The sequence below is a fragment of the Mauremys reevesii genome, linkage group 8 (genome assembly GCF_016161935.1).
Source record: "Mauremys reevesii isolate NIE-2019 linkage group 8, ASM1616193v1, whole genome shotgun sequence".
In the NCBI taxonomy this organism is placed as follows: domain Eukaryota; kingdom Metazoa; phylum Chordata; order Testudines; family Geoemydidae; genus Mauremys; species Mauremys reevesii.
Window position 1 is genome coordinate 22,145,036 of NC_052630.1, and position 27,556 is coordinate 22,172,591.

Below are 27,556 nucleotides of genomic sequence, written 5' to 3' on the forward strand. Positions count from 1 at the left end.
GCTTAGGAGGTTATGTGAGGTTTACTTTTTTATATTTTGTTTTTTAAATATCTGTCACTTAGGGCAATGTGGTGTATTCCAAGGCTAAAAAAAAAATGCTTTTCAGAAATATTTTTATTAGCATCTGGCAGGGGTCAGTAAGCAAAGCAGAGGCTTACTTGTCCATTACCCCAGCCCTCTCTTCAGCTTCAGGGAACCAGAAATTTAGCAAGAAGCCTCTTCAGCTTGTCACTATGACACATACAAAACAAACCCCCTTTGTTAAAAAAACATAAAGATTTTGGAAAACTTTGTATTCGTGGGACCAGATTCTGAGCTGGGCCTCCCAAGAGGCCCAGCCCAGAAGGTGCAAAACTGGAGAGAGGAGGAGAAAGGTGGCTCTAAGATGACTTTACACTGCCCAGGTTCAGGGCTGCTCCATGGATTGATGTATCCCCTATAAGCTGCTCTCACCTACAGGCTGCTCTCACCTACCGCAGCTTCCCCACAGTCACCAGTGGGCTGCTCTGCAATCCAGAATAGCTATTGCACAGAGTGCCATTGCACATTTCCTGTCTGACCTTAAAAATGCCTCCTCCTGACTTCAGCCACTCCCCTGCTATGCCCCTATGCCAAGGGATGCATGAGTGTGGGCTTTGTGTAGGTCCTTCTATGCCTGTGCTGAGGAAATTCTCTGAGATGCAGAGGTGCAGACTCTGTGGGTGCTCCAGCAACGGAGCACTCATGGAAAAAAATAGTGGGTGCTCAGCTCCTCCTCCTGCCCCCCAGAGCCTCCCACCCACTGTGATCAGCTGTTCAGCAGAGTGAAGGAGGCACTGGGTGGGGGAGAAGCCAGGGCAGGAAGAGGCAGGGGAGGGGGCAGAGGGGGGGCAGGAAGATGCAGGTGGGGCCAGAGCAGGGGCAGGAAGAGGCAGGGCAGAGGTGGGGGCTTGGGGAAGGGGTGAAGTGGGCTCAGGGCCTGGGGCACAATGGGGGTCATGTATCCTCTGGGAATTCAGGAAGTTGGTGCCTATGCTGACATGTGTGTTTTTATCTCTTATGTTCCTTTATGTCACTCTTCGCAGGAGACAGTACCTACCTCACTGTTCTTTCCAAAGGGTTATGCAGAGGGATGGGAAGAAAAATGAATTTGCTAAATCCTTTTGGAGTTTTCAGAGTTTCACACTGCAGAGAGGTGGACTGATGAACTCTTTTACTAACATGGAAATTCATTAACTTCCCCTTCTTATCACTGCATACCCTGCTGCCTCTAGTCAAGTGTGTCAAGCAAGATCAGACTTGACATTCACTCACATAAGTGAAACCAAAAAGAGGAAGAAAGTATGATTACCCCAATGATTTTTCCTATTTAGCACCCTCGCTAAATTTAGAGAAGTATTTCTGAACTGTCTATTCTCCCTGTGTCACAGTCACTCGACTGAAGCCTTCCCAGATCACTGTACACCCACCCCTGGGAGGCAAAGAAGACTATGTGAGGACTGAGTTTCTTTTTTATGTCTAACTTGCTAGTCTCTATTTTCTTCTATGCTTGGTTTTCGTTTGTTGTTGAAGTGGTTGTTTTGTTGCTTGTGTAGGGAGGGAGACAGACAGTCCAGGTAACAAGTATTCACAGAACAGGTACAGCACAATTAGTGGTATTGCAAGTTACCTCATACCACCTTGTGCCTTATTCCCATCTGTGGGGAGCCAACTCTAGGGAGGCGAGGGTAGTTTCATGTTTGTATAAGCTTTGGCCCACACCTCTCCAAATTTCAGTTGCCATAGAGATAGAATTCCAGGGACCAGAACTATAGAGCTGGGCTCCACCAGAGAACAAACCAAAGCAATAAGGCCAGTGGAGATTAGAATGGCCCCGAACTATAGCGTCAGCTCCACTAGAGACCAGAGAAACCTTCCAGTGTCAGCCATCTGTGCTGTGATGATTACAGCCTTTTGGAAAGTCTGAAGAGAAAAGAGGTTGGTTTTCTTAGTTTCTTGCTCATGGGTTGGCAACAGTTCCTAGAAGCTGCTGAGTTCCAGTTGAGCCATCCCATTTCCTTAGAGCAGTGGTGCTCAAACTTTTTATCTTGCGTCCCCCTTATCCCTGTCCACACCCCGCCTCCCCCAGAAGCGGAACCTGGAGTGGGGCTGCGGCTCTAGGAGGGGGGCACACAGACAGGGGTAAGGGGGCTGAGGCTTGGGCCACAGCTGGGGATGGGGGCAGGTGTGGGGCTGGAAGCCAGTGCCAGCAGCCGGGGCCGGGGCCAGGAGCAGATCTGGGTGATGATCTCTCCCTGCCCTCTGTGAGGACTGGCCTGGGCCCTGCTGTGCCCCCCAAATATTCCTCTGTGCCCCCCTATGGGGTGTGTATCACAGTTTGGGGACCTCTGCCTTACAGCTTCTGCCTGGAGGTTTCACCCACAGCAATGGCTGCTCTTATTTCTCAGGGAAACTGAAAAATTGGCCTGGCAAGGTCTCTGACAAAGCCAAGAAGATTTTGTGGATATGAGTGAAGTTATTAAAAAAGGAGCTAAAATTAAGCCAAAAAAAAAAAAAGAAGTGAGAATCACTTCACACATTTAATATGTCAGAGGTTGTGATATATGCCTTGGCTTTGTGATTGGGTGAGGCTGCCAATGAGCTTCCAGTTAGTGCGAATTGTGGGGGTTCATTTCTGAGAGGTGGTAGTATCTACTAGGAATTGAAGTGAGATCACTCATTTTATATATGCAAATAACTAGACTTCTAATGGCAATGACTTTCAATTACCTCAGATTTGGCCTGAACCTAAATCAGTGACCCTATTGTCAGTCATCTGTGTCACGTTATTCTTGTCTATGTGCTTTTGTCAAAGAATTTTTAGTGCTTTTTATAAACTGAGAAGAGGATGGTCTTGTGGTTAAAGCACAGGTCAGAGCTGGGAGATCTGCATTCTGCTCTCTACCACAGGCTTCTGTCACAGTAATCTGCATGTAGGTACAGTAGGCCAAAATCGAAATGATTAGTTATCTTATGGTTATGTCTCTACATCCCTCAGAAAAAATATACAAGTAATTGATTATCTACCTTATTTCTCATTTGCCTAAAAGCTATCATTGTACATGTCATAGTAGAGAAAATGGCAGTGAAATGTAGTGATTCAACAAGCACAAATTTTAATGTAGAGTTGTATGAACTCTTTGAAGTTATGTTCAAAGCAGGCTTTTGATTTATTGATGTTAGAAGTAATTTACACGGGCACTTTAGTTCTCAAGGGTGAAGAAGTTTGGGCTTCAACAAGTCTACATTTCCTATAATTGGATCTTGTTGCAAACCCATTGGTAAGATTTGGTTTTGATGTAATCTTGGACATCCATGCATATTCACATAGGTTCATGTGTGATCTGCTGGGTCACCAGAAGCGGGCCTGGTAGCCACATTTGGAAAATGTGTCTTACTTGCCCAGGGTGAATACTTCCATTGAATAAGTTCAAACTTCAAACTCTCCAGTTAGCTACAGCCTCGAAATTTTCATGGATAGCCCTATGAAGTAAAAATATGCATAAAGGTAGTCCTAATGAACTACTCCTCTGGTTGAGTTTGTACTAGAGATGAGCCAGAACAAAAAAACAAACAAGCAAAAAAAACCACACAGATCTCAACATCCCTGAACTTCGGGAAAGTTTGGATATGGTTCTAAACATTGCAGCTGACTTCTGTTTATATAAGGACATGCACGAGAACCCTGGATTTAAACACAGCCAAACTTTTGGAAAGGTCAGATTTTGGTACAAAATGCATAGATGGGGCACATCTCTAAAATAAACTAAAATCAACATCACTTACTAGTTATTTCTTGCTTCAAGTGAAACATTTCTCACAATTCCACCTTTATTATATCCTCCAAAGCAAGAGAGAGGCTCTGAGAAAGTGAATGGAGGGGGGAAATGAAACCAGAAAAAAATAAAAGAGCTGATAACAAGCAGAGGGTAATGGTGAGTGGAAGCTTGATCTACACTAGGTTTGGTCTACACTAGAAACTTATGTCGGTATAACTGGAAAATCCATACCCTTGAGCGATGCAGTTATACTGACATAACTCCCGGTGTAGACAGTGCTATGCTGATGGGAGAAGCTACCATAGCTACCACCTCGCGGGGAGTTACATTACCTATGCCAATGGAAGAAGCCCTCCCCTCGGCATAGGTAGGCTCTTCCCTGAAGCACTACAGCTGCACAGCTGCATTGGTGTAGCTGTGTTGCTGCAGCCTTGTAAGTGTAGGAAAGCCCTAACACTTTTACACTTAAGGGTTCCTCCACAAGAAGAGGAGGAAGACAGGAGACGATGAAAATAAACTGATGAGAGGAAACACCTCTACATAAGCAAGGAGGGTCACTTTTTGCATTATCTAAGTATTAGCTATTTCATCAGCCTTTGTGGGAGAAACACAGATTATGGCAGGTAATATGTTTTCCTGCTGGCCTGTATTATAGGCAAGGATGGTAGTTCTACCCATTTTTAAGGTTATCTGACACTTCCCTTTGTAAAGTATCAGAGGGGTAGCCGGGTTAGTCTGGATCTGTAAAAGCAGCAAAGAGTCCTGTGGCACCTTATAGACTAACAGACGTATTGGAGCATGAGCTTTCATGGGTGAATACTCACTTCATACCCACTTCGTCTACATGCATCCGACAAAGTGGGTATTTACCCATGAAAGCTCATGCTCCAATACGTCTGTTAGTCTATAAGGTGCCACAGGACTCTTTGCTGCATCCCTTTGTAAGACTCTATTTTCAGTTGCTGCTAACTTTGCCAAACTTTAACTGTTTGGGCTAAAGTTTTCCATGCTTGGCGTCTGCCTCAGACTGACTGTTTTTGAAAAAGTTCAGCCAAAATAGTTCGGCTGTTTCCAACAATGAGGCTAGGGGAAAATACATTGTTTTGTTCATTGTGGTGGGGCAGCTGCCCCACACAGGCAGGAGAAGGGTTAAGGCAGCTTTGGAGAGGCTGTGCAGAACCTCACCAATAAGGAAAGTGTTTATTGGGAGAGCCAATCGGGAGAAGACTTGCGGGAGCAGCCCATATATAAAGGGCTGCTCAGCAGCGCAAGGGTTAGTCTCTCCCTGGAGGACAAAGAGGAAGAACTGTCTGCTGGGCAGGATAGCAGAGCACTAGGGGAGATCTTGGCTGACCATGATCAGACTGAGGCCCTGAAGCAAGGGCAGGGAAGGTGCTAGGGCTATGGGGGAAGTGGCCCGGGGAAAGTAGGCAGCTGGAATAGGAGGAGGGGCAGTAAGTGGCTGCTAGCTATAGGGTCCCTGGGCTGGGACCCAGAATAATGGGTGGGCCTGGGCCCTCTCTCTTTACTCCTACTTGCCAATGAGGAGAGTGGCCTAAATCCAGCCTGCCGTTTGCCCCTGAAGCCAGGAGCTAGATTAGAGATTGCAATTGGCTGCTGAGGCAAGTGGAGGGACTGAGGACTTCCTGTCCCCCGAAGTGGGGGAGACAGTGAGATGGGGCACAGCCAGAGGGCTGTGTCCTGAAAAGGATGCTGCAATCCAGGAACGACATGGGTCCAAATGGTAGAGGAAGTGGAAGTAACGGCGAGTGAGACACCTGTAGTAAAAGGTGCCCTGGTGGTCCAAGAGATCTAATTCTCAGCATGACCAGCAGGAGGTGCCATGGCGGTGAGTTGGCACCACTACATTCATGTTAAAAAATTCTGTTGACCTTTTCTTTGAAAAACTAGTGCCCCCTTTTTTGGAACGGGGCATTGAAATTTGACAGGGAGTGGCCTTTGGTTCAGAGATGTGCCTTTCGCCATGCTCCTGGAAATCTATCTGAATTTGGCCAAGTTTGAAAAATTGCAGTTCGCACACACTCAGTAGTGACTTCAATTTTAGCAGCTAAAATTTCTGAAGATTCCATCCTTACCGTGCATGCTGGTGCCTCTGACAGCTACTAGTGATGACCAGACAGTACATGTGCCATTTCACAGGCAACTGAGCACTCTCCATTCCCTCACAGCTCTGTGACTTCACTGCACATACACCATCCCCACAGAGCAACTGTTCATGATCCAGCCCAGGGCTAAAGAGAAGCTGTAATTGTTGCTCCCAGGTGCTCCAGGCTGGTGTGGGGTCAGGCACCAGAACTGAAAGCAGGAAGTCTGTCTCTCCTGTGCCCTTTCCCTTGGCACCCAGGCAGCATAGAGGAGGAAGCCATCTAATTTGCATGCAAAGGGAACAAAAAGACAGAGAGGGGGAAGAGAAACCTGAGTCAAGGAAACTCATGAGATTGGGACTTGAGTGGTGGGGAGGGGAAGAAATTGTGATGGGGACTGCCTGGGCAAATAAACTGGGATTGGAGTGGGGAGGGAGAGAGAATGTGAGTGGTGAGAAAAGACTGAGATGTGAACAGTAAACCCAGAGCGGGAGACTAAGACTGACTAGGCAAGGAGCCTGGGACTGGGCTGAGAAGCCTGAGTAATGGAGACTGGCACTGTGTAGGCAAGGTAAATAGGATTGGGACAAAGAGACAGGGGTGGGAAAGAGACAGAAATGGGATCGGGACAGGTTGAAGGGAATGGGGCACAAGGGGTCAAGTTTGGGTTGGCACTGGGGAAGAATGTTCTGTAACCACTAGTGACCACTCACCTCCAGGGCCTGGAGTGGAACCATTCCTCTGCTGTCAGCAAATATCTGTGAAACCTACTGGCAAAGTGTCTGTCTCATCCTCTTCTAGTGCTGGTCCATGTGTAAGATGCAACCTTACTGCTATCAATTACTCCATTAGCTCAAGTGTCAGAGATCTGTGTGGTGGATCTAAAAGGTCTAACTTTGCTGATGTCTCAAGAGTGTCAATATGATGCAACTTCTGTTTTTTCAGATTTCTTTTTTAAAAACCCAGGAAATTACACACACACAAAACTATGTTAAAAGAACGTTATCAAGGTTGCAAAGGCAAGCACTCAAAAGCAGCCTCAATTCTGGCATTTCCTGACTTCTTTTTTTTTTTTTTTGACAAAAAGTAAAAAACAAAAACCCAAACATCTCTATTTATGATGTCACTAATCCTAGAGAACATGAATGAACTAATCCTAGAGAACATCAATGCTACCTATGAAATTTCTTTCAGAGTTTCTCGGCTCTTCTGGAATTTAGTGGTTGTGAAAGGCACCAGATGGTAAGCCCTGGAAACTGAAGCCCTCTTTAATCACAGAACAGGCACAACAAAGGCAGAAACAATGCACACCTCCCCACACCCACTAATGAGCCTCAATCCTGAACCAGGAGTGACAGGATCCCAATCCCACACCAGTCCCCTTAGCTCCCAAACCATCCCGCCCCCACCCCCGCATCCATTAACCACTGTAATTCTTCCCAAGGTGAAGACTCAATGGAACAGAAAATATTGTAACATTAGTATTAGTTATATTATCACTAAAAAGACCCAACTAGGAAGACTAGACTTAACAGCACTTTCCTTTAATAGGGAATACACAAGCAATTCAGTGTAAAAATTCCCAAGCTCCTTTGAGTTCTTTATTCAGCTTTGGAGGTTTCATTAGATAAATGCTATCAGAGTTTTTGGGGGGGATTTTCTTTGCTGGTAGCCACCGCTTCACTGATGTACCTGACAAAAGTGCTGCAATTAATACTCATATTACTGTTATGACAGCTCACTTTCTTGTGACAATAACCAGGCAGTTCAGGCTTCTGCTGGGTCAGGCAGTGGTGAGGCAGTACGCCTTGCAGACAGCTTTAGGGGAAGTACTCCAATGTGTGTGGAGTCTTATCTGCTTTGGCAGGGTTCTTATTTAATACATAATAATGAGAGCTCCTCTTCTGACTCATAACATTTCCCCCTTCCTAATATGTAAATGAAACCACAAAGATGTTTTGACTGGAGCTGATTGTTATGTCTCTAGATAACCAATTAGTTATCAAGGACCTTCACTAAGCTTAGGTCAAAGTTTTCAGATGAGAGTGTATAAAGTTAGGACCCTAACTCCTTCATTAACTTATCTCAGAGGGAAGTTGCAAATCTTTTTTCTTATTTTTTTTTCCAAATGGTAATATCCCGGATCAACAGTAGAATAACATGAGATGTGGTCAACAGAAGGATGATATTTTTTCCTGTGATTTAATATTTTTTTTAAAAATAAACATCAACATTTTGAAATAAAATGTAATAAGTTTCAATCTGCTCCAAATAATATAGATGTAGGCTTGAACAGCCACATTTGAATATATAGCTCTAGGCTGCTTCGTGACGAGTTAGTACGTGGTAGAGGGTAGTATGGAGCCGCACTGTTTCACCAAGAGCTCCTGGAAGTATCTACAGGGAATATTCACACACAATACTCCAGGAGCAGCGGATGTTGGGCAGGGCAACAGGGTGCTTTGTGGCACCCTCACACAGGATTGAACATTTGGGGAACTCTCCCTGCTACTCTGGGGAGGTTAGCTGCCACTTGCTCTTACACTGTTTGGCCTGATCCAGCACCTATTGAAGTCCATGAAAGGATTCCCTCTGACTTCAATGGACATTGGATCAGCCCCGGTGGAGCAGCACATCCTGTCCCTTCCCCCTGCCTATCTTGCTCTGCCTGCCCTATGCTGTTCCCATCTCCCTGTGCTCCAGGACTGCCTCTCATCTGCGCCTGAGTTTGGCTTTTAGCTCTTCGTACTGATTTTTGTACTATGCTGGTATTTGCAGTTTCCCAGTGAATGGATTTGGTGAAGATAGTGAGGCTCTAAAGCAGGGTTTTTCAAGCTGGGGTCTGCTTGATCCTCCTCCTCCTCCCTCCCAGTGCCTCCTGCAGGCCACAGAACAGCTGTTCAGCAGCATGCAGGAGGTGCTAGGAGGGAGGGGGAGGAGTGGGGATGGGGCATGCTCGGGGGAGGGGGCAGAAAGAGGCAAGGAAGAGGAAGGGTTGGAATGGGGCCTTGGGGGAAGGGGTGGACTGGGGGCGGGGCCTGGGACTGAGCACAGGGCTTGGGGGTCTGTGAAAAAAATTAAATCAAAATGTGGGGTCCTCAGGTTGCCAAAGTTTGAGAACCACTGCTCTAGAAGCTTGTTTGGCAGAACTTGTTTGGCCTTTCTGGTGGGCTTCTTGATATGATTCTAATTATGAGGGAAGGCTGTTGTCTCCTTTGTCCTTCTGAAGCAGAGAAATCATAAGCCAATTTTCTCAAACACAGTGAGTGCCAAAGAAAGACAAAACAGACTGCAAGAAAGAGCATTTCATCCTGCTATTTTCATGGCAAACAAATTCTCCACTGAAGGATATGGGATGGCCTGGATTGTGTTTGGTAAATTAAAAAGACAATGATATAAGGACAAGTCTATTCTGTTCATAGAATATCAAGGTTGGAAGGAATGTCAGGAGGTCATCTAGTCTAACCCCCTGCTTGAAGCAGGACCAATCCCCAACTAAATCCCCAAATTGCCCCCTCAAGGGCTGAACTCACAACCCCAGGTTTAGCAGGCCAATGCTCAAACCACTGAGCTCTCCCTCCCCCTGGTTTACCCACATATTCCCTTCTTTTTCAGAGTGTAGCTCAAAACCCATGTGTTTGCTAGCTAAAGTCAGCTTCAACTGAATTCAAAAAAGATGGGAGTAGGAAGGGATTAAACCTCTGGGCCTGGTGAGTCTAAAAACCAATTGCTGGCAACCCTGGATTATGGGAAACTTTGTTTTCTTAGAATGCTTCCAGCCAGGAAATCCCAAATTACTTAATAGGTGTCTAACCGTGCATTGAAAGGAACAGAAACATCCACAATCCAACTTTAATTTTATAATCCAATTATGTTTAAGAACCCAAGGGGATCTCACTGAGTTCTGGGCAGAGAGGTCTGAGAGATCAAAAACATCCACAAATTTCTCCTCATAGACAAGATGCTCCTGATGTGAGAAGAGGAGAGGCTGCCAAATCCTGCTGCGGGGATTAGTGAGGTGCCTATTAGCAAGGCTCTTCTGTAGTCACTTGGGTTGTTGCCATTTACAATCCAAGAAACAAATTACAGCCCTTAGAGTTAGTGTATGGCTGGGTTTGGGGGTGAGGGTGAGTATGTATGCCCTTAGGGGCAGGGCTGGCTCCAGCTTTTTTGCTGCCCCAAGCGGCGAAGATAAAAAAAAAAGATTGAGCTGACGCCAAAGTGCTGCTGAAGAGGATGAGAGGGAGTGAAGGACCCGCCGCCGAATTGCCACCAAAGACCTGGACGTGATGCCCCAACAACGGACGGAGTGCCATCCCTTTCTATTGGCCACCCCAGGCATCTGCTTCCTTCGCTGGTGCCTGGAGCCGGTCCTGCTCAGGGGCCCAGAAACAAAGTGGTGCCTACTAGAACACATATAAGAACAGGTGTAGAATAGGCATATTTGCTCTCCATCTTCAGTATTGCTGTTCTGGTGCTAAGTGGCTCACAGGGATGGGCAAGAGCCCGATCAACTCGCAACCCACCCAGACATGCCTCCTTTGGAGTGTGCACTGCTGCCACCAGTGCTAGGAGAGAGAGTTTGCCCCCGACCTCCTGTTTGAGAGGGCCCCAAACTGAGTGGCATTGCGACCTGGCATCTGGGGTCACAGCGCCACTGAGGTTTGGCCCGGCAGCTCCTCTGTCACGATGTTGTGACAATCGGATGGGGACCTAGAGGTGCTGCAATCCTGTGCACTGAGTCACAGGGCCACTTGCTGAAATTTGGCCCAGTATAGCCCATCCATGATGACAGAGGGAGGGGCAGGCCAAACATGAGTGGTGGCACAATCCTGTGTATCAGGTCACAACACCCAAAGTGAGAAGCCAGGCCCAGTGGCCGCCACTGTGGGGTGAGTGTGGTTGTGTGTACCAGGTGAAAAATTTGTGGGCATGGCCCTGTACTAATGTACACTAGCTAAGGATCTGCCCCCTTGACTCTAGTTACAATTGCTAACTGTTCTGCAAGGCAACAGTTTGGTTGACTGATACGGTGTTAGAGGAAAAAATCTTTGATATAGTCAAATAATTATTTCCTGGAGAGAGTCTAGTGCCAAATAAGCTTTCTTTGTTACTGGATCAGCAAGAAATTTGCTATTCAGTGTTGAGTCTAGCTAGAGGCTCTACACTTCCTGATGATGAGAGATGAAAGGCCAAAGCTGTCAGACTGCACTGAGAATCTTCTACTAGAAGGGGAAATCCCAGCCTCACATTGAAGAACTGAAGAACCCACAACATAAATTGCATGTGTGTTCTCCACCCTTATGAGTTAAGGCTGTGCTTAACTTGAAATCAGTGAGTGCAGGGTTTTAGTATGAAAAGAGTTTGATGTCAGTTAAATTTCTATTTTCTAAGGATGATCAAAAGAGTTTAAAGAAGAATTTTTGCTAGAATTATCTTTCCAATTATATGAGCACATAACTGGAATCGATTTAATATATCCTCTAGGAACGCCTGGGAGCAAGTTGTTCATGGTGCAGCATGATACTGCCTTACAGTCATGCTGGATTTCAATACTGCAACAGAACACAGTTTAATTTTACCAAAATAGTGTTACTATTAATTATTCGCAGTCCGACACTGTAGTTTTTTATTATTTCAATAGACTTTGACATTTAGGGCAAGATTATCCTGGTTATAACCTAACAGCTAGATGCTAGAACAATGGGTATTGATTACTGAAACAACAGTCCGTGTAAAACTAATGTAATGTTTTGTAGGGATTGTTTCAGGAAATTTGATTGGACAGATCTGAAGGGACATCTGATCTCCTCTTGAAGCACCTGAAGCATAAGTTCCTTTCCACCACACTTCTGCATCCACCTCCTCACAATCCTAATTTAATTCCTGGCGAAAATCAGAGCAGTTTAAGACTTGCACTGCCTAGAATTGTATCCTCGGGGCCCCAGTATGCCACTATGCTTGGGGAAGGACAAGAGTTGGGGGCATAGAACCAGCTATACTGACTTTATGCCATATAGGAATCCCCCAGTGCAAAGATATTTCCCAGCTGCCCTGTTAAGGCAGCTCACCATCATCTTTGCATGACCTAGTGCAGAATGGACAGGGCCAAATTGAAGATCTAGTACAATACCATAGCCTTGATTCTCTCAAGAGAATCAGTGTTACCTAATATAGAATATGCTCCCTTTTCCCCTGCTTTCTATAGACTTTTTATAGAATCATAGAAATGTAGAGGTCATCTAGTCCAGCCCCTTGCACTGAGACAGGACCAAGTATACCTAGACCATCCCTGACAGGTGTTTGTCTATCCTGTTCTTAAAAACCTCCAATGGTGGGGAATTCCCTTGGAAGCCTGTTCCAGTGCTTAATTATTCTTATAGTTAGAAAGATTTTTGCTGGTCTCTAAACTAAATCTGTCTTGCTGCAGAATAAGGCGATTACTACTTGTCCTACGTTCAGTGCACGTGGAAAACAATTGATCACACTCCTCTTTATAACAATTCTTAACATATTTGAAGACTGTTATCAGGGCCCTCTCAGTGTTCTTTTCTCAAGACTAAACATACCCATTTTTTTTAACCTTTCCTCATGGGTCAGGTTCTCTAAGCCTTTTATCATTTTTGTTGCTCTGCTCTGGACCTTCCCCTATTTGTCTGCATCTTTCTTAAAGTGTGGTGCCCAGAGCTGGATTCCAGCTATGGCCTCACCAGTGCTGAGCAGAGAGGGACAATGTGATCACGTTGTTGACTCATATTCAATTTGTGATCCACTATAACTCTCAGATCCTTTTCAGCATGCAACTGCCTAGTTATTGCCCGTTTTGTAGCTGTGCATTTGACTTTTTCTTCCTAAGTGTTGTACTTTGCACTTGTCTGTACTGAATTTCATTGTGTTGATTTCAGACCAATTGTCTGATTTGTCAAGGTCATTTTGAAATCTAATTCTGTCCTCCAAAGTGCTATCAACTCCTCCCAGCATGGTGTCATCTGCAAATTTCATAAGCATACTCTCCACTCCATTATCCAAATAATTAATGAAAATATTGAATTGTACCAGACCCAGCACTGACCCCTATGAGACCCGCTAGATATGTCCTTTCAGTTGGACAGTGAACATTGATAACACCTCTTTGAATACAGTCTTTCAACCAGTTTTGTACCCATCTTATAGTAATTTCATCTATGCTACATTTCCCTAGTTTGCACATGAGAATGTCATTTAGGACTGTGTCAAAAGCCTCACTTAAATCAAGATATATCATGACTACTCCTTTCGCCCTATCCACTACATCAGTAACTCTGTCAAAGAAAGAAATTAAGTTGGTTTGGCATGACTTGTTCTTGACAAATCCATGGTGGCTATTGCTTATAACCCTATTATCCTCTTGCTGCTTACAAACTGGTTACTTAATAATTTGTCCCAGTATCTTTCCAGGTATTGAAGATGGGCTAACTAACCTATAATTCCTGGGTCCCCTTTCCCCCCCTCTTTAAATGTAGGTACTATGTTTGCCCTTATCTGGTCCTATGGGATCTCACCCATGACAATGAGGTCACAATCAACTTTTTCAGTGAAGACTGAAGCAAAATAAACACCTAAACGTTAACGCTAAACACCTCTATCTTCTTGATTTCATCTATTAGGTCTCTTTTCCCAGGACCTACACTTTCCTTTGTCTTTCTCTTGCTCCTAATGTATTTACAGAATCTCTTCTTTTTGCCTTTTATGTCCTTTGCTAGGTGTAATTCATTTTGTAAGTTAGCCATTTGGATTTTGTCCCCCCCCCCACAGATCTTCCCCTCCCCTTCACAGCCCAGCAACCCCCCATACTCCCCACAGACCCACTCCCCCAAGCCCTTCCTCCCAGCCGCACTCACCAACCCTGCTGGGAGGTGACAGTGTCTGCCGGGCTGAGCTGGCAGCGCAGCCAGGGCTGGTCCCAGGGCCGGGAATTGCTCCAGTCCCTCGGGAATGGCACAATCAGCCAGGCCAGGGCCTGCCCCGGATGGATCTCTCAAGACGCACTTGCCTGAAGGGGCCCAGCCAAGTCCTTCATGTTGTCTCTGTCCCTGTCTGGGCTTCTACACCAGTCCCAAGTGGCTCAGCTTCGTGGAGACATGTGGGGCCCCACAGGTGGTGGGAAGCAGACACTGCCCAGAGCTGGAGGTGCCCTGGGGTCCGGCCATGGAGTGGAGAGGAGCCCTCGACCAGCCAGTGGGCAGGCCAAGAGGAGCCAGGGGCGGCTCTACAGTTTTGGCCGCCCCAAGCAGTCATGCGCGGGAGGCGCCCCGGAGCCGCGGGAGCAGCGGACCTCCCGCGGGCATGACTGCAGAGGGTCCGCTGGTCCCGCGTGGCCCGGCTGGACCCCCCGGCTGCGCGGACGGTTCGCGGATCCCGCGGCTCCGCTTGAGCTGCCGCAGTCATGCCTGCGGGAGGTCCAGCCGAGCCGCGGGACGAGCGCTCCCTCCGCAGTCATGCCTGCGGCAGGTCCGGTCGTCCCGGGGCTCCGGTGGACCTCCCGCAGGCATGACTGCGGCAGGTCCGCCGGCGCAGCCTGCCGCCCCCTAGATTTGGCCGCCCTAGGCACCAGCTTGTTTTGCTGGTGCCTAGAGCCGCCCCTGAGAGGAGCAACTTGTGGGCAGGGGGAGCCAGCGGGATCTGGAGGTGCAGTGCAAGCGGAGCAGGATGGGACCCCTTCTCACCATGGGCCCGGCTCCAGGGAGCCACTGGAGCCATTGTAAACCCAGCACTGCTAACAGTGCCCCTGAACTCCTTTTTCCCTTAGATTTTCTTCCCATGGGAATTTACCTACCTGTTGACTGAGTTCGTAAAAATCTGGTTTATTTAGGTCAATTGTTCTTATTTTGCTGCTCTTATTACTTCCTTTCCTTTGAATCATGAAACCGATCATTTCATGATCATTTTCCCCCAAATTGACTTCAACTTTCAGATTTGTAACCAATTCCTCTCTGTTAGTCAGATCAAGTAAAATATTCCTGTCCCCCTGGTTACTTCCTCCACCTCATGAAACTAGAAGTTGTCCCCCACACATTCCAAGAACTTATTGGACATTTTGTGTTTTCCCATATTACTTTGCCAGCAGATGTCTGGATAGTTAAAGTCCCAAATTACTACCAGGTATTTTGTTTTGCATATTTCTTTTATTTGTTCTAGAAATTCCTCCTCCACCTCCTCCTCCTGATTTAGTGGTCTTTAGTAGACCCCTACCATCATATCTCCTGTGTTTTTTTCATCTTTTATCTTCTTTCTGATGTATAATGCAATTTCTCTTCCCCTTTTCCCCGACTGTACTTTGTGAACAAGCTATACATCTCTATACCAATATTTCAGTAATGAGATTTATCCCACCAAGTGTCTGTGATGCCATTAAGTCACAATTTAGCTTATGTACTTAATACTTCCAATTCTTCCTGTTTATTCTCCATACTACCTGCATTTGTGTACAGACATCTAAGATGCTGAGCAGATTCACCCACTGTTATCCTTGTTGCTATGATCCTACTGTAATTTTCTATTTCACCCACAACAGCTAGCCCTCTGTTAGTCACTTTTTTTAATATCGACTTGTAAGCTTTTGTCACATTCTCCCTTTGAACCTATAAAGAGAAATAAAATTAAAGTTCAAGTGGATGAAGATCCCATTTTATTTCATAGTCTCAGTCATAATAATTTTCAGTGGAATGAGCAAATCACTATATGAGATAATAAAATATTTTGGTGTTTCTTTCCCTGTAGGGTTTTTTCCTTTCTTCAAATGATTAATTACAGGACTGGGGGAAACATACAAAGAAACTTCATTCTCAGTAATGAAATGAAAATTATAATAGTGCCACAGTGGAAATTCATAGTTTGCCAGAAAGACTCTGGACTTGATGACTCTTGGCTCAGACCCACAGCTGTGCATGGTCACCTGTAGTCTAATAGCTGTGAATAAACTAAGTAACCTCACCATCAACTAATTATAAAAGACTGGACAGTTCCTATTTTCTTCAAAAGGAGACACACTGCGGTAGAAACGGCTGTCATAGAAATATGTTTTGACTGTGGGTGCACAGCTGTGTCATACCACATCCTGTGACTGTGGCATTCTGCCAGCTTCATAAAGTGAGACTGAGCAGATGGCAGAGGACTGCAACCTGCAGTCTGACCCGTGTGGGTGGACCCTTATGCCAGCATGGAATTCCACTGATGTCACTGGTGATCTGTGTGGTGCAGGAATCCATCCACATGGATCAAATTACAGGACTGAGCCTAAATACAGATAAAGAATAGGAAAGAAGAGGTGCAATATAATAGCAAAGTGAAAAAAAAGACAGCTTGTCACACTTTGATTCCACATTTACTTTTTTTCAGTTAAATTCTTTTTTTTATTTAAGAAAACTGTTAGTTAATATTTGATGTGAGCTAAGTTAGCTCTGAGACCAGCTTGCTACAGGACAAAAGTAATGCTTTTATAATCCCCTGCTCTCAGAATGATCTTTGAGTTTTGTTTCAGACCCTAACCTCTCCTTTCTCCTCATGCACTTTAGAAATTCCATTATGAAATAGTCATTTTTGATAGTTCTGTTTTTACCCTGTTACTATTATTAAACTTAGTAAGCCAGTCAGTTTTATTGCCTCTGATTAATGCCTGCCATTTTTTAAAGATGCGACACTTACTTGATTCATCAAAGTACCTCAGAACATTCCTAACGATAAGATCAATGGGACTATTTGCTTGCTTAAAGTTAGGCATATGTTTAAGTATCTTGATGAATCAAGGATGTAGTGCTTACTACTGCGAGTTGTCCATTGACTGCCATGGGGACAGTCAGCGTAATAAGTTCCATGCCCATTTTGCTCGATGGGACTACCACAGTAGTAAGTACTGTGCCTGGGAGACAGTCCTTGCAGGATCAGGCTCTTGAATAAGAAATTTGGGATACTGTCTGTAGAGAGGATTTTGCAATTCTATGCCTTCTCCCTCCAAAATGCTACATCCCTAAACTTCATCCAGTGGGGTGTGTTCTGGAATAACTTGGCCTTTCTAATGGCCACCTTAAATATGATTGATCTAAAATAAACACATTATATGTTTCAGGCAATTGGCAATTCCTCTGGCTGAAATGACAAAAAAAAATATTGTCATGATCATCAAACAAAACATCTCAGCTGAGTGTCACTCTCAAATTTAATTACAGCTAGACAAAGTTGTGTCCATAAAGAGCGATACCACACTTCTTTATTACTTATGATTACATACACAAGCATGCTTCCATAGGTTGTGATGCCCCCCCCCACACACACACACTTGGTTTTATCTGGATTGGTGATCTGCTAGGTCATGCCAATCCTTGACTCTGGGAGCCAGCCTTACCCTGCTCTGCTGTGAGAACCCCCGCTCCTGGGCTGTTCACGCACAGCTTCTGGCATGTAAGCTGCTCCTTGGATTGTGCTACCGAATGACACTAGCCAATATCTCTGGTCCCAGACACAATCCTAGGAACTTCCGTCTTGCAGTGTCCATTTATGCCCGCTGGACACTGCAAGCTTATATGAGTTCATCAATTTAACAAAGAAATTGATATGTACCAGGCTTGTTATCCCAAGGGGAGTCTCTGACATGCTTCAAACCAAACACACTGCTTCAGGTAAAACAAACAAACAGATATGTTAACTATATAGATTTTAAGTGATTATAAGTCAAAGCATAACAAGTCAGATTTGGTCAAATGAAATAAAAGCAAAATATATTCTAAGCTGATCTTAACACTTTCAATGCCCTTACAAACTTGGATACTTCTCACCCTAGGCTGGCTGGTTGCTCTTCAGCCAGGCTCTCCCCTTTGATCAACGCTTCAGTCGCTTGGTGAGGTGTTTGTAGATGTAGGTGGAAGAGAGAGGAAGAGCATGGCACATGTCTTTCTCTTGTCCTTTCTTCTCTCTTGCCTTGCCTCTCCCCCGCCCCCCTTAAGATTCAGGTGAGCATTACCTCGTCACAGTTCCAAACTGACCAAAAAAAGGGGGGTGACTCCCTCGAGAGTCTAACATATTATTTTGTTGCTGCCTAGGCCAGAGTCCTTTGTTCCTGTGAGGCTGGGCTGGGTTTGTCCCATACCTGCCCTGAACTGCCTCTCTGCTCTTGGAAAGTTTTTGCCAGGGCTTTTTTAAGCCATGAGGATACAGTTTCAGCCTCATAAGTACATACATGAAATTATAACCTCTTGTTGTGTATTTGGTTGTCGTGGTAATAGAATCTTGTGTTGCTATGGCAACTGAGTCCGATTATTAGGGGATAGCCCAGCCTGTTTGGCTGGCTGTTGGTTAGTTCTGTGTGTAGCAATAAATGGCTGCTCCAAGGTTTACAGCTCTCTGTGTCTCCAGTGATTTCTTCCTAAAGCTGTTGCCGCCAAGGATATAACACCTCTAGCATTACTGTAACAACAATGCCCAGTGCACCATGAGCCTTCCGAAGACACCCAACATGACAAACTTTGCATTGGATTCCACACAATCATTTTATAAAGATGAACATGGGGGTCTGGAGTGTACCCCCGAGGTACAGAGCGTCACATAGGTATATTAATATTTCACTTTTGAAATATTCATGGAAGTTTGTTTCTGCAAGACATTCTGTAATACTGGGACTTTGCCCTGTGTTTCTCACTTACTTTAGAAATCCCATATTTTCTTGGAAAGTCATACAGCCTTGCCTCACCATACTAGAGAAATTTACATGGTGAAATATCATTTGTATGAGCAAAATCCCTTCTAAGCCAAAACAAGTCAAGACATGAATATTAGGTGTGTTGTTTTTTTACAATGCTACAACCACTGAGAGGAAATAATGTCATTTGTGGCTGGAACCCATATTTGATTGACACAGCCTCTCATCTTTCTAATGTCAGGGGAAGGCTTGACAGAGGCTGAGAGAAACTCCTCACTGACCTCATCAGGTCGATACCAGTCATATTTTTCTTCACACAAAGTAACTGAATGAATTGGACTGTGTTTTTAGCACTTAAAGGAACATACAGAGGAAGGGGAGGGGTTGCCTCTCAAATAGGAAGCTCCAGGAAAAAAAACACAACAGAACAAAACTAGTGAGCCACTCACTTTTGAAGCTAATTGTTTATAAATCAAATGGAATTTTGGGGCCAGTCAATGGCCTAATGATTATGCTCTGCTGCACTATGCTGTGTAACAATTGTGTTTAATTTACATCCTGCTTTCTCATTCCCTGGGCTGATAGGAGTGAGGAGTGCCAAAAAAACAGTTCAATTAAGTTCACAATTCAGAAGAGGGTGAAAAGAGGGTATTACTGTAATATCCGCTGAAACTCAATAGTGCAGCCTCTGGCTCACGAAGAAGCAGCATTTACTAAAGATGGGCAAACCGGTTTGGATAAAATAAGAACAACCTGAACCTCTGCCAGAACTGAACAGAAAGGGAACATTTCCTGAGGCTGAAATCAGTTTTGTTTAACTAGTTTTAAATAATTCATTCCCCCTGCATCCTGAGCTTTGGGCTGGGACCAGAGGGCAAACCAACAAAACACCATGAGAAATGTAATTCTCTCAGCTTATTTGGCCTGGCTGAGGTTCTGTCCTCAGTGTTGGGGATCTCACAAACAGACACAGTCTTGAGAGATTTCCAGTTGGATCTAGTGACCACAGAAGTTTGGATAGGTGCAGAGTAGCTTCAGCTTTTTTTTTTTTTTTTTTTTTGAACGGAACCTCTGAACATTTTGAGGTTCACCCATCGTAAATTATAACAGATTATAACAGAGACCATCGATCGCTTTGGCTGGATGGAAGGTGGCTTTAACTTTGAATCCAAGAGCATTCTTATATTCTTTATTCACTGGCAGCCCTGCATGGGATACACCAGAGTGACGCAGTGCCTAGTTTTTTTTGGTGACCCCTACAGCCAAGACAGACCACACCTCAGTAACGTGGCCCTGCTGAGCCAGACAATGAAGTGTTTTTTTCTGACATGAGAGGAAGGTTCCAAGTCAATTAAGGAATGCACTCCATCTGGGAAGTAACCATACACCGCTAAGCTTCATTAGATGCAGGACCTTAAAAAGAGATTAGTCTATGCACAAGATTAAAATGGAGTTGCTGTTTACAAGGCAAAACATACTCTTCTTGAGACAGGAGAGCTGCGCTGGTCAGGTGAATTTGTGTTTAGAGAAGGTTGGTTTTTGTTTCCTCAAGAAGACAAGGTCTCACGGGGCTTTATAAAGCATATTTAGGTCCACTTGTTATGTGCATGCCATAACAAATATTAATCAAACTGGACTTCATGTCTACATCTGGGTGGACAGGTGTGAGTGTATGTACATCCGTATGCAGGGCCGGCTTTGGGCCGATTCCCGGGAATCGGGCCCCGCGCCTAAGAGGGCCCTGCGCCCGCACCTAAGAGGGCCCCGCACCTTAGGCGCCTTTTTAATTTTTTAAAAATTTTTTACTCATCCGGCACCCGTTGGGGGAGGGGTCTGGGTCTTCTGCGACATTTTGGCAGTGGGGGGAGGGCGACCGCCACGGAAGACCCGGGCAGACCCCCCGCCACCGAAGTGCCGCTGAAGCCGCAGACCGCCGCCAGGTATTTGAATTGGGCCCTGCAGTTTATAAAGCCAGTCCTGTCCATATGTGTATGTTCATAGGTATGTTTTTGTAATCAAGCCAAGTCCTGAGTGGTAGGTGCATGCGAACAACTGGATCCACCAGCCAAAAAAACTCCAGGCCTTTCAGTGTCATTTTTCATATCCTGTCACTAACTTTATCACAAGCATCCAACTGAGCTGAGGAAAGGATGGGTGGATGTTTTAATATTCAACTGTCTTCTAAAGAGCATCCTCCATGAGAAAGGCCATGATAAATAAGGTCTGTCCAGCTTCTTGTGTCTGAGAGTCACAGCAGTCAAATTAAATGATGTTTGTGAAACTTACCTTGCTAAAGTCTTAGAGGAGATGAGCGCCTGCAATTCACTCAGGCTTCTGTCTGAGCTGAGGGGCGCTGATATCACATGCTGTACAGTATGTGTAACACCAACAGACCCCGGTCCTTGGCAGGTGGGATCAAACCTGGGGCCTCTGGAGCTTAGTGTATGAGCCTCTACTGCATGAGCTAAAAGCCAACGGGCTGTTAGCTAAGGCTGTAGAGCAGACTCATTAATCTCTCTGTCTCTCTCTCTAAGTGGTCTTGGTGCCACTAGATGGGACAGAACACCACAACCAGGAGGTGTGTGGGTTACATACTTCCCCTAGCTGAGGAAGCACGACCCAAGCTTCAGAGACTTCCCAGTTGAAATCCTAGACGAGCCCCCACTTGTAACGTGGACAGACCTTGGTCATTGATGGATTGAACCTGGGGCCTCTGGAGCTTAGTGTGTGAGTCTGTACCGCATGAGCTAAAAGCCAACTAGCTGTTAGCTAACGCTGTATAGCAGACTCCTCTCTGTCTCTCTCTCTGGTGTTGATGCCACTAGATGGGACAGAACACCACACCCAGGAGGTGTGTGGGTTACATATGCAGCAGGCATTTTGAATGGTATCTTCTCTTCAGCACCAATGGTTCAAACACTACATTTTGTTTTAGGCAAATCAGACTCCCTCCCTATTCTGGAGGAACTTGTAGCATTTGTGAAAAGTACAAGCCAGACAGTCTGGACGAGTGGCATTCGCTGTTAATTCACAGACAGGCTTCTTCCTCCTTACCCTCCCCATTTCTCACCAACATGTCTCGAACTTGAGGTAGTTCCCTCTCTAGTCCATTCAACGCTGAGCCTCTCTGCTAGCTCTGGCAACAACCCAACAAGAAGCATAAATTAGGGGTCAAACTGAGGCTGTGGTGGTGCATCCTCTTGCACTCCTACTGAGAACTTCTTGGCACAGTACAGAGAGTGGTTTTCCTCTGTCTGTATCAGCGCTTAAACCACTGTTGGCACTCGTGACCGCTTGTTGATAAAGGGTACGCCAAGTGACAGTGTAGACAAGGTTTCTGACAACAGAAGCAGAAGAGCAGTTATAGTACAGCAGAGGATACTGGAAATTCCCTCTGTGGCTGCAGAACACAGTGCTCTGTGCAATGAACTGTCACTCTGGGAGACTGCATTGGCTTCCTATCATATCTGCAGAAACTGTAACAGCAAATGAGGTAACTTAAGTACAGTGTCTTCTTGTGGGAAGAAAGCGGAATAGCCGCCTCCTGTGATGTCTGTCAAGTTAGGGATGGACAAAAAAAGTCCCCATTTAGTGTTCACATCATCCTGCAAATTACCACAGCTGCAGTTATGTTATCCATAGCAGTAATTCTGTTGGGGCAGAAGAAGTGAGCATGCTCAGTACAAATGCGTACTGATGTATGAATGTGATAAGCCTGTTGGAGAAGGGCTTGTGTTTCCTTTGAGTTTGTATAGCACTCAGCACTTTGGGGACTACTAGAAACCAATTGTCATCTTCATCAATGATGACAGAGTTTTATTTAGAAAGATTTCAGTATGATTAGATTGCTCTGCTGCAATGAAACTTCATGGTCAAACAGGACCTTTGAAATGAAACTTGTGTGGGGAGCAGCCTACTCACTGAGAGATGCAGAAACAAGCTGACATCTTGAGGCTCACCCATGTGAGTGGTTTGCACAATATGAGCAAATAGTGATGGTGATGATCAGGGGGACCTGGATATTTGTTCAAACTCAAAAGCAAATGTTAATCTGAGCATGTTTGGGACCCAGTTGCTTTCTATAAACATTCAAGAGCCCAAGTTGTAAGCTCTAACAAAAGTGAATTTCAAACTGTATATCCAGTTGTAAAAATCTCCATGGAGAATTCCTGCTGTGCTGATTAGTTACATAACTAATACAAAATGATTTGTGAAAGGAGACTAACACTACCTCACATACAATATGAAATTTACAGTGTATTGGTTAGCTATATAAATCTGATGGAGTTGTTTCTGTAAGATTGCATGATTTATATAACTAACCAAAACAGTCTGATGTTTGAATTGCACATTCAGTTGTAACATTGACAATTATAAATCAGAGAACAGAAACAATATCACAACTCACACAATTAACAAATACAGTGTGATTTGCAAATTCTGAGCATTCATAATTCAAAATTTATGAACCATTAGAAGATTGAGCATTAGTCAAGAATAAATTAAATGAATTGTTTTGAATAACAAATACAGTTGAGAATATCATGGAGCATATGCAAACAATAACAAATTGAAATTTGACAGATAAATTATTCTTGTTGAATTATCTGCTTGGGCATTAGCTAGAGTACGGCTATATGAAATGATGGTGGTGGACATATTATTAAGATTCTTGGAAAAGAGCAGGGGACATCAATTATTCAGAACCTAAATTCTTTACTGTACAACTTTTTTTTTTTGAGATTGTATTGGATGGTCCACTGCGACTGACCCGCAACCTTTCAATACAATGGGGAAAAGAAGCAGCTTGAATATTAAAATAGCTTTATTCCTTTGGAATCTTGGATACAGGTCTAAATTACCCCTCCATTCTATCCTTTTAATGAGATGGAAGTTCAGTTCTGATATGCTGTTTGACTTTCAAGTTCATGATGTTTAAGATCATAATCTTTCTGCTTCTCCTGTTCGTCACCCAATCCTAAAAGATATCAGGATAGGAAAAAGGCAACATTATATTATTATTACAAAACTATTTTCATATATATTTTGTTGTCTCTCCATGCCTATTGTTGAGAATTATTATTTGTTCTTGATCCTGGCAAGATAGACCTGTTTCTCAAATTTACGTCACTCAAGGATGTATAATTCAATCTTTCTATTGCAAAACTTTACCCATGACTGTTGTTTCACAGAAAGTTATTAAGAACAAGATGCAGCACATCCTGGAAGTTTGGAGGCTAAGGGCTGAAGTGCGGGCCAGTTAAAAACAGGGCTGGATTTCCAATTAGGCACAGTAGGTACGTACCTAGGGGTGTCAGCATTCTAGGGGTGCCTTACATCTCTAAAACTGTGTGCAACATGAAGGAAGGGGACGACGCTGAAGATGCTGTACCTTGGAGCACATATGGTGTAAATATGGCTCTGGTTAAAAGGTGTCACATGGAAATCTTCTGTCAATTTATAGCTTTAAATTATGATGCCTCAGGGCTTGCTGCAGCGCTGCAGCAGGGTTGCAAAACACACACCCTCTGCCTCACACCTGCAGCGCCGCTGCGCGCAACGCCGCAGCCCCAAGCCCCCCAGCCGCGCCCGCGCGAGCGCCGCGCAGCGCTCCCACCCCCACAGGGAGGAGCTGACTGGGAGGGAGAGGGGAGTTTTTTCCCAGGCGGCGACGGCGCTTACGCTGCGCAGCGCGCAAAGCGCGCCCGCGCTGCCGCGGCAGCGCTTTGAAGTTTAAGTGTAGCCATAGCTTCAGTCACAAGGGCAACATAGCCACTAGAGGGAGATATAAGACAAGGAGAGGGAGAAATTCTGTTGGCCCTGCAAACTCAGTGGCTACAGCCTCTTCCCATGACATGAGAAAAATCTCAAATTTTAGTGCCAATGTTTATTTAAACAGGGCAAATGGAGTCACATCTTACATTGTAGTTGTGCGTTCCAGTTTCCCACGGGTTCTAATGCTAAGTGTATAACAAATTCTAAAACCACCTTTATTTTACTCTTTAAGCCGGCACTGAGATATTGCTTGGCTGTTCTTTAGTTCAATGCATCGGACACTGTTTGAACTAAATGATCTTAAAAGAAAATCTGTGATCTTGGTCTAATAAGAAGAGTTTGGAATTGAAAAGAATAGGGAATCTCTTGTGGGCTTATGTGTATTCAAGTGTAAATGAAAAGAGTGAATATTTTTTAACACTACTTCATCACAGTGTAGGTGTATGTTAAAATTATTTATTATTTGTAGTGTGGTAGCACCTAGGGACTCCAATCAAGAATCAAGGACCTATTGCTAGGCACTGTATCAACATAACAAAAAAGACAATCTTGTATGTGTGTCCACATGCTGATTTGTTAAACAGACACACTTTTTAAAAGGTAATGTTTGGCGAAGTTTCTAACAGCCCTTCAAGGTGAATAAGCCCTATAGACAATTCCTTATAATTTACTTTTAACAGGCCCAAGTCATGCATGCAAAAAACCCCACTGAAGACAATGGGATTTGTGCATCCATTTTTCTGGGTGAAATTTGGCCTTATGTTTGTGAAAAGGGAGGTTTTAATAAAAGTCATGAGAGTTAGAGATGGAAAAGAGCACCCTTTAGGGCAGGGGTCAGCAACCTTTCAGAAGTGGTGTGCCAAGTTCACTGTAATTTAAGGTTTTGCTTGCCAATAATACATTTTAACGTTTGTAGAAGGTCTATAATATATAAATAAACGATTGTTGTATGTAAAGTAAATAAGGTTTTTAAAATATTTAAGAAGCTTCATTTAAAATAAAATTAAAATGCAGATCTTATCAATTTAGTGTGATCCTTGCCTGGGATCCTTGTCTGGGGTTCCAGCCACCAACCCCGCTCAGCCCGCTGCTGGTCTGGAGTCCAGCCGCTGGCCCTGCTCAGCCCACTGCCAATCTGGGGTTCCATTCACTCAGCCGGCAGTGGCTGAGCAGGCCGGTGGCAGGCTGAGCGGGGCCGGCCGGGACTGAGTGGCTCAGTCCGCTGCCAGTCTGGGGTGCCCTTAGCACTCAGCCTGCTGCCGGTCTGGGGTTCTGGCTGCCGGCCCCTTGCCAGTCAGGGTCCCAGCCGCTGGCCCCACTCAGACTCCTGCCAGCCTGGGTGAGCAGAACCCCCGGCTGGCAGGAGCTGGCGGACGGATCCCCAGACCGGCAGGGGGCTGAGTGGTGCCAGCGGCCAGGACCTGAGACCGGCAGCAGACTGAGACGCTCAGCCCACTGCTGGTCTGAGATCCCAGCCACTGGTTCTGCTCAGCCTGCTGCCAGCTGAGTGAATGGAACCCCAGACTGGCAGTGGGCTGAGCAGGGCCAGCAGCTGGGCCACAGACTGGCAGTGGGCTGAGCAGGGCTGGTGGCTGGAACCCCAGACAAGGATCCCAGGCCCCGCTCAGCCCGCTGCCGGTCTGGGATTCTGTCCGCCAGCTCCTGCCAGCCGGAATCTCAGCCACCGGCCCCCCTCAGCCTGCTACCAGCCTGGGGTTCTGCTCACCCAAGCCGGCAGGAGGCTGAGCGGGGCCGGCAGCCAGAACCCCAGACCGGCACCCCGCTGAGTGCTGCCAGCACCCCAGACTGGCAGCAGACTGAGCCACTCGGCCCACCGTCGGCCCCACTCAGCCCACTGCCGGCTGAGTGAATGGAACCCCAGGCCGGCAGCGGGCTGAGCCGCTCAGCCTGCCGCCACTTTGGGGTTCCGGCCACCGGCTCCTGCCAGCCAGGGTCTCAGCTGCCGGCCTGCTCAGCCCGCTACCAGCCTGGGGTTCCCTGGGGGTTCAAGGCCAGCAGTGGGCGCTGAGTGGGGCCAGCAGCTGGGGCCCCGGCTGGCAATGGGGCAACAGCTGGAACCCCAGAGTGTGCTGTAGGTTGCCGACCCCTGCTTTAGGACCTAATCAAATGTTCACTGAAGCTAGGAGGAGCCTTTCCATTAATTTCGACAGGTAATTCATTAGGCCTTAATTCTTTCTACCTATAACCCCAATGCCACAGCAGGACTGTCCGTTTTACAGTCTCAAGTACCTTGTCCAGTCCACTTACAAATGACTCAAGCAATGGGATTTTTACTAGTTCCCCCGGGATAGATATTGTCTCACTGACTCATATACAGGAAATATTTTTTGAATTAAATACAAACTGTTATATTCTCAGGACTCTATATGGAAACCATCACTAAGTAATCGTTGCATTTTACTGTAGACCTGGAAATATTTGGTGTGAATTAATTTGTATAACATTTGCTGATTTGCACGTAGTGTGCAAAGCAGGGGATTAAAATTCCCATCAGCAGCTTCCCCACTGCATTTCCTTTTCCCCTGGCCAGATAAGCAAAATGGTCCTGAACCAGGAAGCGGCCAAGTTCTGTTGGGGTGTGGGAACTGCATGGCAGCCGGGAGCTGGAGAGAAGCCCCAGGAACTGTGGACAGAGCCACATGAGGAACAGGCTGGGACATACAGTTGGGTGCAGGTCTGTGTGGAACTTACCGGGGAGCAGCGGTGACTGGGCAGAGATCCATCACAGAGGGGCCCCACTGAAAGACACTATCTGAGCTTGGTCTGTAAGCCCACAAGCTCCTGTTTGCTGGAACAGAGACTGGACTGGCAAGGGCACCCCAGGCACTAGGCCTGAAGAGTCCTAACTCTCAGTTGGACTGCCTCCCAGGAGCCCAAACAAGAACCACTATCAATCAGGGTGAACTGGAACTGTTTAAGCCTCTGTGCCTAGGGCATCTGCAACCTTCCCCTTTCCTGACACCGCTAATAAAACACCTTTTCACTTAGTCCATGCATCTGAGTGGTTACTGAGAAACACAAGGTCTAGCACCTGAAGCACCTACAATGCTTGCCTCCATACACCTGGCACGTTATTGGCACCCTAGGGTTTGGGTGTACTGAGGAGGCTCAACAATTACCCTAGTCAATGTAAATTTATTTACGGAGGTTTCTTCTATCAACAGGCCAAGAACAGCATTCAGTGGCAG

The 27,556-nt window shown here is 45.6% G+C and overlaps 1 long non-coding RNA gene across 1 annotated transcript; it reads left to right on the forward strand.

The window, feature by feature from the left end:
- Positions 1 to 1,843: 1,843 nt before the first annotated feature.
- LOC120370616 lies at positions 1,844 to 27,260 on the forward strand. The gene is made up of 3 exons (XR_005583843.1): positions 1,844 to 1,956; positions 23,765 to 23,869; positions 26,899 to 27,260. It is a non-coding gene; the product is annotated as an uncharacterized LOC120370616 (long non-coding RNA).
- The last annotated feature ends 296 nt before the right edge of the window (positions 27,261 to 27,556 follow it).